Source organism: Tamandua tetradactyla, chromosome 5, assembly GCF_023851605.1.
Source record: "Tamandua tetradactyla isolate mTamTet1 chromosome 5, mTamTet1.pri, whole genome shotgun sequence".
Taxonomy (NCBI): Eukaryota; Metazoa; Chordata; class Mammalia; order Pilosa; family Myrmecophagidae; genus Tamandua; species Tamandua tetradactyla.
Window position 1 is genome coordinate 110,045,557 of NC_135331.1, and position 12,203 is coordinate 110,057,759.

Genomic DNA, 12,203 nt, shown 5'->3' on the forward strand with positions numbered 1-12,203 from the left:
AGTGTTTTCCAATTTCCATGGTATAAATACTCCTACCATAGCCAAATCCAAGTTACCAACATGACATCACCAAACAGAGTTGAGAAGAAATGCCCATGAGTTGGCTCCAGCAGGCTACTGTTTTAGGTGCTATGGCTCATTAAATCATCACAATATTTTCATATTTATATTCTCCATAGTGTGCCTTGCGCTAAGTAGGTTCCATAATTGTATAAGTTCCATAACTGTATAATAAATTGATCAATTTATTTTAATTGCATGAATACATCAGAGAGAATAATACTTATAATTAACATTCATTGAAATTTTAAACCAGGTACTATACTAAGTTTTTCACGTATTAATTCATTGCATCTTTAAAACATCACTCATATAATCTCACAGTATATATGAAGAAATTGAGTGGTTTATGGAACTTGTCATAGATCTTACAACTAATTGCTGCATGACCAAGTTCTGGAACCGGTAACCAATGAGTTATATTATCTCTCACCTCATCTGAGCTCATTAATCACTAGTGTGACTTAGCAATACAATTGGAATAAATATAAAATGAATACATAATCCGTGATACCTCCAAACACCTTTTCCCCCAGACTTTTGATATTTTTATGACCAACTAGCTTTATTAAAAGTACATTATAGGGGCAGGCCACAGTGGCTCAGTGGCAGAGTTCTCAGCTGCCATGCCAGAGACCCGGGTTTGATTCCCAGTGCCTGCCCATGCCCCCCCAAAAAAGTACATTATACATCATTTGTTCCATTAAACCTATTGTATATTACTTACAGTAGGCACTCAATAGATATTTGGCAATTAAATGTATATATAACCCTAATATAGACTATTCATTAGTGACATCCTCAAAACAGCCTAGGCCAGGTCTAACAAGGCTTTGATTAAATAAATAAATAAATAAACCTGCTCTACTCCTAATTAAATATTTGTGAGTCCACTATATTCAGCTACTTTATTTCTCAACTTATTGTGTTTTTCTATGTGAGGAGGAAAGGAGAAGCTTTTCTTTATCATGAAAGGTGCATAGAAACTAAAGGGAAAAATCAGTCTTAAAAGAGTATTTTTTAGGAAGAGCAAAGAGCAAGTACAGTGGATCAGGAAATACAATGCTTCAGTAGGTGGCAATTTCCTTCTCCCTGGAGAATCCCTGGAAATGGGGGCAGAGTGGGGATATTTCATTCTAAGGACCCCCTTTCTCAACTGCCAGCTACCTAGCCTCTACCTAGAGCCATTCACTGAGAATTCAACATATAATAGCTCAATCATCACTCATGACTTTGCTTAGTCTGAGTGGGCAAGTCTCCTTTCCTTTTTTCAAGGGAACAATTTAAATAGGAGTTTTTAAATCCATGCTATCTATTGTATGTTTCTAGGGATCTCCGGAGATTAGGAAATTCTAGTGCCATTACCAGGTCTTATTTCTCCTTAACCTATTCCTTAAATGCTTTCTGATGAGGAAATGGGATGTGGGCAAGCAGTAAACTGAGACTCCATCAAAGATTCTGACATAAGTACGCTGATGTCTAGAGACTCAGGGATGGGAACCAACTGCCTGAGCATCCACTGAAAGACCCTTCCCTGACGTGCTTTAAAGTTTATTGTGAGCAAACATCTCTTATTAAATGTAAACAGCATCTCACTGGAGGTCAGAGACTTGCTGCTGCAGTATATCCCAAGGTAATACCACTTTAAGCTCCACATAAACTCTTAAGCAGTTTCTATCCTAAAACCTGACCGTAGGTGGTACAGTTTTTTACGATATGTTATAATAGTGCAATAAATCTGTTAGCTTAAAATCGAATCTCCGTGGCCTTTTAGAGAAATCATCATTAAATGCAGGGTCCTGTTAATGATGCCATCAAAGTGAAATTGTTTAATCTGCTAAGGGGGTGAAAGGTCACCAAATGAATTTTTTATAATACATCAACTTGACACGCAATAGGGAAAACTGTAATAGATAAAAGCAAAGGAAAAGGGCACTGTCTTCTTCTGATAGGTCAATAGCAGCCAAGAGAGTCACTCATCCACTTTCCTTTCATGAGGGGGCTCCTTTTGCATTTAATATGGACACCCAATTAATACCTCAGCACCACAGACAACCTCATTTTAGGTGACTTATAGCAGTTTCTCCCCCTTCCCTGAAATGAAAGTGATCACAATACATCATAGCATTGTGCGAATTAACGCTAATTGATTCAAGTTACCAAGCAGTGATGGGCCACTTATATAATCTAGGCGTTATTGGGTGCTAGAAGGGATGGAGGGAAGATTAGATTCCAGTGTCCGTTGCTGTGACGACGGGAGTCACCTGACGCCTTGTTAGACAGTTGTAAGGTTCTATTGCTGGCCCCAGTGGGGTCGTCAGTAAACTGGAGTGATGTCCAAACATCATTACATGCTGCTCTGATATTAAAGCAAAGGGATTAGCAACTTATTGCAAGCAACCTGGATTTGTCATTGTGCTGTCGTTATCCAATTTCCAACCACTAATGCGACTGTAGCCTGCAGGCAGAAGGACTTACAGCCAAACTTTTAAAAAATGGGGGAGGAAAGTTCCCTCCAATCCTCCCAGTTTCAACCACTGTTTAACAGTTTTCAGTACCTAGTCATGTATGTGAAAGAAATATTTTCCCTTCAATATTAAGTGCAGACTAAAAAAGAAAGATAAAGAGAATGCAGAATTTCCCAGTTCAGCAATCATCACTCTCTACTCCAGCTCTTGCTTTTTAATCTTTCAGCTCTTAAAAGTTCTCCCTATAGAGGAGGGGGAGATTTCCATTTGCAAGACAAAGCCAAAAACAAATAAATGCTGCTTGTATGAGCTGGCTCTGTATAAGACTTAAGCTGGGGGAGTAGGTGGTAAGGGGATAATTAATACCGTAGTTTCTCAATTCTTCAACCTTCTCCTCTTAAAAGCTACAAAGTTAGGCTCCTGCAAAAGCACCTCAAGTTTGATTAAGCATTCCAGGGAGTCCTAAGCATTTCCAATCTCTGTTGTTTCACATAGTGTAGATGTGTCAAAAGAGTTTCTAGGTTCTGAACCCTGCAAGAGTAAAATAGGCTTTCTAGTCAATTCAGTTTAATAAACATCTGTTGATGTTCCTACTATGTACAAAATGTTGTTGAAGGCACTCTGAGATAAATAAAATACCATGACCTCCGCCCCTCAGGAATACCCTTCTATACAATCTGTAAGACAAGAGTGACTTTCCTGGCTTGAAATATAACATTTTACTTAAATTTCATGGTCCTTCTACTCCCTCTTAAATCTAGCCAGATGCCCTCAGTGGCTGTCAGCTCCTAGGAGGAAAGCAATATCTGATGATCTAACAGTTTCTTTTTGACACTGTGATATAGCGGTTCTGAGCCTGGCACACTGAAAATACCCAATAAGTGTTACCATAGAAACACAATGCCAAGTCAGTACCCATCATGCACTTCTGCTCTTAGGTCACTAAATGCCTCTCGAAAGTTAGCAACCCTTTTGGTTTGGCCAATTGCAAGCATGGAGCCCTCTTCAAGATCTGCCCACTGCAGTGATGTTTTGGAATTATCTATTTCAAATTGGGATTTGAATAAGCCTAGATGTAGGTTGAAGTATGCCCAGGATATATTAAACAGAATAGTTGTGGCACATCTTCCAGGGAAGTCAATTGTAAGTAAAAATTGGGAGGACAGAAGCTTACATATTTTGGTTTGTAAATCATTTAAATAATATTTTATAATTAATTTCGCATGAATATCTTATAAAGGAGAATGAAAACTCTGAACTCTGCATTTTTTTACCATACACAGAATAATTTAAAAACCCCATTTGTCGCAGGGTACTGTAGCAGTCAGATAGGACTGTTTTCTGCTAGGAAAACAGAAGCCACTCCAGATTTTTCCCATAGAGGAGATTTAATACAGAATATTGGTTACATGGGACTGCTAAAAGATAGGAGAAGCCAAACCAGCCAAATTTCACTATTTGCAACGAATAGTTAATGACCATTTATTGTTTGTGGCGCTATGCTTAGATACTGTGGGAGATATAACAATGAAGTCTTGACCATGTAATAGACATTATAAAGATAAAAATATCCTCAAGTTCATTTTATGAAAAAAGACGGATTAGTGGTTAGACTGGTTCATATTGAATTATTGATTTCATTGTAGTAGATATAGAATAATGAGATATAGAATACAATATAATTATATTATAATATAATATAGAATATTCCTGTTACATAATTGAGTAAATGTTTGTTTTGACTATTAATTTTTAAATCTCTAGATTATCTCACGAGCCATACAATTTTTTAAACATAATTGCTATTCGATTAATATTTGGGGAATAAAAACATTGAAATGTAGGCTTCATATGTCTTTATTATACTTATGTAGGACTTCACCATATATACTCATAAATCTTAGATTATTTAATTCTAAGATAGGGTGGTTTCAGGAAAACAATTTTGGAATTAGAGCTACATGTGCATGAGTGCAGGCAAGTGCTGGATGCAGCTATGTCAACAACAGGAATAGATTACTATCAACATCCTGTTCACAAGGAAAATAGCAGAAAAAACAGCCAAAAAACAAGAATCAAAGGTATAGTGGTCTGGGGTCGTCTAGAGTAAGGCAATAGTACCCAAGGGCATCACTGAAGAAACAAGCCTGTGAAATAAATGATAGTTTTAATGATGACCATGAATCATCAATAAAAATGTGAATGGTCTCCATTATCATTCATTTAATAAGGCAGGATAATATGTGATCTGTTTCTTTTTTTTTAATGTAAGACAAGAACTGAAGGCTTTTTACAAATGCCAGTGATTAAAGAAGCAATTTTCAATTGTATGAAAAGCTTGCTTATGCAGAACCTCTCATTCTATTACAAAAAGCCTCATATATGAAACAATATCCTGATAATTTTTCCACCCACCAATTTGTATAGTACAAAGAGAAAAAGTTGTGTAGAAACATTATTTAATGGCAAAGCTGTGGTTTTGCCAAGGTAAGGAAAGAGACAAGCTGAAAGTTCAGGAATTTCATCTGTGATGAACATTATGCCAGTTATGGCTTGGCTTGAAAAGAATATTCTCCTGTATTGATAGAAAGATTCTGTGCTTGCATACTCAAAACTGAAATATCCTGAAAAGCAGGTGCCCAGAAGGCAGAGAGAGGTTGTAGAAGTGAAAATGTCAAATGAGACTGAAAATCAATAGCTTTGTCTCACCTCTTATTTCCTAGTTTCCCTCTCTTCTGAGTCAGCTTGATAGGATACTTCTTATGCAGAAAAAGACTCCCAAAGCCACTAATGTGACAAGTACCCATATGCAAAACCAGATATACACTCCAATAATTTCATGTTACCCCCTCACTGAAACTTTTCATGGCCCAAGGTTCATGGAAATGTGGTTAAATAAAGGGCTTTATGTGACACAGCATGTCAGTTTTCTATCGCTGCATGACAAATTACCATAAATTGAGCTCCTTAAAATAACTCAAACTTATTACCTCCCAGTTTATGACAGACTGAACACATGTATTTAGATCAGCTTCCTCTATAGACTCCACTGAAATTACTTAGAGGAATAAAAATGATGTAAACCCACAAGGATAAAGAAGAGAGGTGAGGAGATAATAACTGGGAACCAAGGTCAAAAAAGCTTGGGAAAACAGAAAGTTTCATGAAGCTGACTGCACCAAGGAGAGAAGACTAAAGTCCATGTGCCTCTAGAGAAGGATGAGGACCAGGAGAGGCCAAGTTAATCTGCAGAACTGGAAAGTCCTGGAAATTAGAGGCATCACACATCAGAGAATATGGGGATGAGGTTCACGGGTGACAAGAAAGGAACTGGTTACTTTCTATTTTGAAAGAATGAAGCAGAGAAGGGAGAGTAAGAAAAGAACTACATAAGAAAGGTAAATTTTACCTATTACCTAAAGAAAATATGCCTACTTTGAGTAGATAAAACATATATAAGCATTGTCTTTCCATGTATAGGGTTAACAACCAGAAGAAATAGCTAAACATGTTGAAAGTAGTTGCTTCTGTAGAAGAAGACAGGGAATAGAGAGGGATAGCAGAGGGAGTGGATGTAGTGGCTGCAACTATAATCCCTTAATATGATCTAATTTTTAATCATGGGCATGTAATACTTTGATAAAATTATTGAACAGCACTGCAAAAAGAAAGACTTCATTTTCAAGGTCAGGTTGGTCTAAATTTAATATAGGTTTTGCACTGAGAAGCTGTCTGACTTGGACAAGTTGCTCAACTTCTCTGAAATTCAGAATTCTTATACGTGAAGTAGAGATTATAATTGTTCCCTCATTGGATTGTTCAAGGATTAAATGAAATAACATATATTAAAACCTTTGCGCATACTTTGGTCTTCCTTTCTTCTATGAATGGCTTTTGCAAAACTTGAAAAATAAATTAAATAAAACAGCATAGAACAAGAACTAGGACAGGAAGAACTCATAGAAAATAAAAGGCAGGCCAAGTTAGAGTATAAAGCACACTAGGCTAGGCAGGTTTAAGAAAAATGGTAGCATTAACTGGGATTCCTCGATTTTCAATACTCTTCACTTGGGTTCATTGTTTCTTTTAAAAGTAAATGACAATTGTTTCTCCCCACTAAGAAGTAGGCAGATTCTTGAAAACAGGTAGCACTTTCCTTGAAAAACAAGTGTCCAGCTCTGTCTCACGCTGCTAAAATCCATACAACCCCAATAAATAAACAAAAGTGAACATCTGAGAACTCCCTCAATGCTTTCAAATGAAAGGGTTGAGTCTCTGCACTCTTCGGTGTCTCAAGGTCAATTCATTAGCTTGTCAATGGCTCTCTTGTGAGCTCACTGGAATTCCCAGTAGACTATGATCAAAACTGAAAGAAATTTGGGGGCCTGTGCAGGGATTTGGGATTTTTTCTTTGTACTGTTCAATTCTTAGGGCCTTGAGAAACCTTGCTAGCCTTTACTCAATTCCATCAAACATTGTGTTTCTTATACTGTAGAAATTTATGCAGACATATTTAAGAAGTGGCATTCCCTTAGCTGCAGATTTGCCTTAAGTCTAGAAATCTCCCTTAAAATACTAGAGAAACAGAAAGCAATATAGATATAATACATCCCAACAGAAAATCTCTATTATAACATAGATTTTAGGCAAGTTTTTATTAAAATCTGAAATACGAGAGTTGCAAGTGGAAGCTATGATGGATGGTAGGCAATAAATAAAAGTGATTTTTCCCCTGAAGCTGTCTCACTTCCTCAAGATAGAATGATAGTGTGTGCCCAAACTGTGCCAGGTCCATTCTCTTTGCTGATTTTCCTCTGTGATACCTCTTGTTTCGACTCTGGCATTTTGTAATGATGACTTACTGGAAAACTCAGTATGATAAATTCTAAATAAAATTTGGCAATAGTCTGACCCTTTTTCTCTCTAATTACTCACACATACAATATACTTATGAAACCTCGGTGGGATCTAATGAAATCAAGCAATAGCAGAGAAAATAAATTTAAACATAAACGAAGACATATTAGCCTTTTTTTCCAAATTCCTGATTCCATATGATCATACATATTATTGAAAGAAGATCACCACCATGGTGAAGGTTTGATGATTGGTAAAAAATATTCAAGGTTTACTATATTATAAGCAAAAAATACCACTACAAGTAATTTTTAAATTTAATATTTAATTTAATTCTAAATTAAAAATTCCCCAAAGTCTTCAAACCAATCAGAATTGAGAACAAAATTCCTTCAATTTTTCTTTCATATATTCCATACATATCACTGTAAAACAGGGCAAAGAAGCATATATTTCCATCATACACAAAGGGAAACTATAATACAAAACACTGGCTAATCTTTCATTCAGATAGGTTGCTCTCTGTACAATCAATGTACTAGTTGAATATGCCCAAAAGTGAAAAGACATCACCTTTTGCTTTTATATTTTACTTCAGTAAAGTCCCACATCCACTGGACATGGTTGTATAGAAGTAATTGCTATTCATTAAATATTAATTGCTCACTTATTACCACTACTACAATTAAGATTAAAAAGCCGCAATTTCAAAATGATTAAAAGGAATATGTGTATTCTAAAAAGTCATTGAGTAAATCATACCAGAACTTAAATAATTTCACCTATTTCAGGGAACAAATATCAACTCAAAATGTACTGTATTTGAGTCTACTCTTCCAGTGGTGGCAATATGTTTTTATGGAATATCCATCTAAAACCCTCGATAACCAAACAGTATGCACTTGTGATATCGTTAGTTTTATATTTGTTTCCTGAACATCATGATAAGTTCTTATTTTCTCAGACTGGGATATCATTTTAATTTTTTTGTGTGTCTGAGTTTTCCAGGGCTGCTATGACAAATATCATATAAGATGCTGGCTAAAAAATCAGAAATTTCACCTCCACAGTTTTAGAGTTTAGAAGTCCAACATCAAGAAATGGGCAAGAATTTGTTTCCCCCAGTCTGTAGTGTTCCGGCAATCCTCCCTCACATGACATTCTCTCTCTCCTTGCATCTGCTCCTCTGATTTCCACTGACTTCTGGTTTTTATTTCTATGTCTAATTTCCTTTGCTTATAAGGACTTCAGCTATACTGGGGTAAGGCCCACCTCATTCAGTCTGGCCATGCCTTAGCTAACAACATCTTCACAGCTCCTATTTACAAATGGGTTCATACCCACATGACCTGAGCTTAGGAATTTACCCTAATTGGGTCAATTGTTCACAGGGTTAGTCTTTTGTGGGGAACATGAGTCTATCTCCAACTCTTTGCATCTGATAAAAATTTGGATTCATAACTCTTAGTCTAAACCTCAAGATCAACACCTTAGATAAACTAGGGCTGCTCAATTCAACACTTGCCTATCACAATCTAGAAAAGCGAGAGTTATTTGCACTTGCCATTCTCTCTGTGTGCCCTTCATATATGTCTTCATTTACTAAACTTGTGGAAAAAATTCAGGTAAGTTTACTTCTATAATGTGTATTTGAAAGAAATCTGGTGGAGAAATGCAAAATACAAGCTTGCACAGAATCGGGATGACAGCACAAAGTACATTCCAGGTATGAAACAGGACTGCTCCATAAATATAGGTGACAGAGAAGATGGTAGTGCCTTACACAATTTACAAAGGTATCTTTTCAGGGGCTTTATAATCCTACATTAAATAAAACCCCATCAGGGTCACTGTTTTAGCCTAGTAAATTCCTATTAATCCCTCCAAAACTTTCTTAAATATAAATTCCTTCTCCAGGGATGGGAAAAAAATATATGGAACTATTAAACTTTACCACCAGGGAAACTCCTGATACTGTGTCAAACATTAGGGACATTCAAATTAATGGGCAAAGCCTTTGATCTGGAGGTTTGCTCTTGTGAAGCTTATATATACGGCAGAGAGACTTAGCCTACCTATAGCTATGCCTGAGAGTTACTTCTGGAGGACCACTTCTGTTGCTCAGATGTGGCCCCTCTCTCTCTAAGCCAAATCCTGCAAGTGAAATCATTGCCCTCCCGTCTGCATGGAACATGACATCCAGGGGTGAAATTCTCCCTGGTGGCCTAAGAGATGACTCCTGGGGATGAGTCTGGCCCTGGCACTGTGGAATCAAGAATTCCATCCTGACCAAAAGAGGGAAAAGGAGTGGAACAAATAAGGTATCAGTGGCTGAGAGAGTTGAAATAAAGTCGAGAGGCTACTCTGGACATCACTCTTATGCAAGCTTCAATTAGACATTGCTATCTATCATAACTTGCCAAACCCCAACCAAAACCATTCCAGCCAATCCTAAAGAACACCTAGGGCAATATATGACTCTACAAAAGTTCCATACACTAGGGTAACTTTCCAGAAACCTAAAACCTCCAGATGGGTCCTAGGACCAGATAAGTCCTGAAATGTAGAGGGTCCAGCCTCTCTAGAACATCAAATAGTTCCATCCCCCATCCCATGTAATCAACAGTTTCTCACAACATGAAAAAGGCAGAATGGGCATAGCCCAAACAGTGGGAGAAAGACCAAAGGTGGAGGTGGAGTTACATAGAGAAGGTAGGGTTTAACAAACGAGTACGGTTGCTGAATTATTAAATTAATATTTCTTTTAGTCTCCAGTACCTTAGAGGAGCTAGAAGTAAAAACATAAAATAGTGGAATTGTAACCCATACCAAACTCTGAAATCTGTTCTACAACTAATTGTTGTGATGTGTTTTGAAAGTTACTGCTTTTTAGTATATATGTTACTTTTCATAAAAAAGAAAAAAAATCTTTCTTCTAGCCTCCAGGAAGCTAAGGAGGCTTCTAACCTCCTTTGGAGCAGCTAGAAGGAAAAATATGAAATAGTGGAATGGTAACTCATAACAAACTCTGAAATCTGTTCTGTACCTACTGATTGAAGTATACTTGAAAATCATTGCTTTTTTCTCTTTTCTTTGTATATATGTTACATTTAACAATAAAAAAAACATTAAAAAATTCCTTCCCCAAGCCTTATAGGCAGAATTATTTCCATTACCCTCAGTGTTCAGATTTTTTCTTTCTTAATGTTTTTATTGAGATATCTTCATACACCATACAGTTCATACAAAAATGTACAATCTATGGCTCACAATATCATCACATAGTTGTGTATGTATCACCATGATCATTTTTAGAACATTTGCATTACTCCAGAAAAAGAAATAAAAAGAAAACCCTCATCCATCTCTTATCTCCTACCCCTCCCTCTCATTGCCACTAGTACTGCAATCTACCCAATTTTTTACCCCTTACCCAACCCCCATTATTTATTTATTTATTGCCCTTATTTTTTTACTTACCTGTCTATACCCTAGCTAAAGGGAGCTTAAGACACAAGGTTTTCACAATCACATGATTACATTGTAATAGCTATATAGCTATTCAATTGTCTTCAAGAATCAAGAATACCGGAATACAGTTCAAGAGTTTTAAGTATTTCCTTCTCGCTATTATAATACACTAAAAGCTAAAAAGGGATATCTATATAATGCAGAAAAATAACTTCCAGAATAACCTCTCAACTCTATTTGAAACTTCTGAGCCACTGAAACTTTATTTTGTCTCATTTCTCTCTTACCCCTTTTGGTTAAGAAAGCTTTCTCAATCTCATAATGCCAAGTCCTCGTTCATCCCAGGGAATCATGTCCCACATTGCCAGGGAGATTTATACCTCTAGGAGTCATGTCCTATGTTGGGGGCAGGGGAGTGAGTTCACCTGCCAAGTTGACTTTGAGAGAGAAGCCACATCTGAGCAATAAAAGAGGTTCTCTGAGGATGATTCTTAGGCATAATTTATAAATAGGCATAGCTTCTCCTTCTCCTTTGCAGGAGTAAGTTTCATAGGGGCAAGCCCCCAGATCAAGGGGGGCTACTGATTGTCCCCAGTGCTTACGAGAATATCAGGAATTCCTCAGGTGGAGAAGTTTAATATTTCCTCCTTTCTCCCTGATTCCTCAAGGGGACTTTGCGAACACTTTATTCTCTGACCAAATTACTCTGGGACATATGGGTGTGTAAAACTGACCTGTATAAACCAAGAAGATCTCATTTCCTATTCAAGATTCCATGTAATTTTGATGTTTGAATAAGCTTACCATACAAGTTAAATTAGATAGTGTGATTTTAAATATAAATATACATTTTGCACCAAATGAACATCTCTTCCTCTGGTCTCATACAGAAGTTGAAGTTTTAAAATATAGACCATACAATCCTTTTCCCTGTATTCTGATTTACCTGAGTCCTATCTAGATCAGCTTCATTTGCATCTCTGGTTGAAGTCTGATCACTTTTTTAACTTTTTTAAGTTACTGCCTGGAGCTGATTTTCATAGCTTCAGAGTTCTAACTCTGAGTCTCAGGTGTCACACAAATACAAGGCAAGTTCCAGGGAATGACTAGGTTATACACAAATGGCTCAGCATCTAAAAATTTAGAAATAATAGCTACAATTATGGAATTGATGTGACTGCTGAAAGACTTTACAATCTAGGAACCTTTACAATAGGCCTGAAAACCTATGGTCTTGATTTCAGTCCTCCAAGTTTGTATATTATAGTTAGTCCATATGAGTGAGGCATAGCAATATTTGTCTTTTTGTTTCTGACAATTCATTCAACATACTGTCCTCAAGGTTCA

The 12,203-nt window shown here is 36.7% G+C and overlaps 1 protein-coding gene across 1 annotated transcript in view; it reads right to left on the reverse strand.

Moving 5' to 3' along the window:
• The window catches only part of PKHD1 (PKHD1 ciliary IPT domain containing fibrocystin/polyductin), a 499,663-nt gene that overhangs the window by 58,035 nt on the left and 429,425 nt on the right, over positions 1-12,203 (reverse strand).